The 999-nt window shown below is 31.8% G+C and overlaps 1 protein-coding gene across 1 annotated transcript in view; it reads right to left on the bottom strand.

Moving 5' to 3' along the window:
- The window catches only part of LOC105297825 (solute carrier family 22 member 9-like), a 23,964-nt gene that overhangs the window by 9,404 nt on the left and 13,561 nt on the right, over positions 1-999 (bottom strand). The gene's annotated exons all lie outside the window — the stretch shown is intronic.

Below are 999 nucleotides of genomic sequence, written 5' to 3'. Positions count from 1 at the left end.
AATGAAACCAAGAGCTGGTTCTTTGAAAAGATAAACAAAACTGATAAATCTTTAACCAGATTCACCAAGAAAAAAAGAGAGGACCCAAATATATAAAATCAGAAATGAAAGAGGAGACAGGACAAATGACATCACAGAAATACAAAGAATTGTAAGAAAATACTATGAATAGTTATATATCAATGAACTGACAATCTGGAAGAAATGGATAAATTCCTAGAAACATGCAATCTTCCAAAACTAAATTAAGAAGAAACAGAAAATCTGAGCAGACCGATTACTACTAACGAAATCAAATCAGTAATCAAAAAACTTCCAACAAACAAAAGTCCTGGACCTGATGGCTTCACAGGTAAATTTTATCAAATGTTCAAAGAAGAATTAACATTTATCCTTCTTAAACTGTTCCAAAAACTTCAAGAGGAGGGAAGCCTCTCAAGCTCATTTCATGAGGCCATTATACACTACACTGATTCCAAAACCAGATAAAGACCATTGCAAAATAAAAAAATATGGGCCTATAGATCTGATGAACGTAGATGCAAAAACCCTCAACAAAATATTAGCAAACCGAATTCAGCAATATATGAAAAAGATACATCATGATAAAGTGGGATTTATTCCTGGAATGCAAGGTTGGTTCATATCCACAAAACAATTAACATGATACACCACATAAACAGAATGAAGTATAAAAATCATATGATCATAGCAATAGATGCAGAAAAAGCATTTGACAAAATCCGCATCCATTTATGATAAAACCTCTCAGCAAAATGGGAATAGAGGGAACATATCTCAACATAATAAAGGCCATATTAAAAAAAAAGGAAAAGAAAATGTGGTATATACATACAAGAGGATATTATTCAACCATAAAAAAGAAGGAAATCCTGTCATTTGCTAAAACATAGATGAATCTTGAGGACATTTTTGCTAAGTGAACTCTATACGATCTTTCCGATTACAAATACTAAGTGATATCTGTCTTTGTTGAGT

This window comes from Pteropus vampyrus, unplaced genomic scaffold, assembly GCF_000151845.1.
Source record: "Pteropus vampyrus isolate Shadow unplaced genomic scaffold, Pvam_2.0 Scaffold144, whole genome shotgun sequence".
In the NCBI taxonomy this organism is placed as follows: Eukaryota; Metazoa; Chordata; class Mammalia; order Chiroptera; family Pteropodidae; genus Pteropus; species Pteropus vampyrus.
Note: the sequence above shows the minus strand (reverse complement) of the source record. Positions and strands in the feature narration are given on the sequence as shown.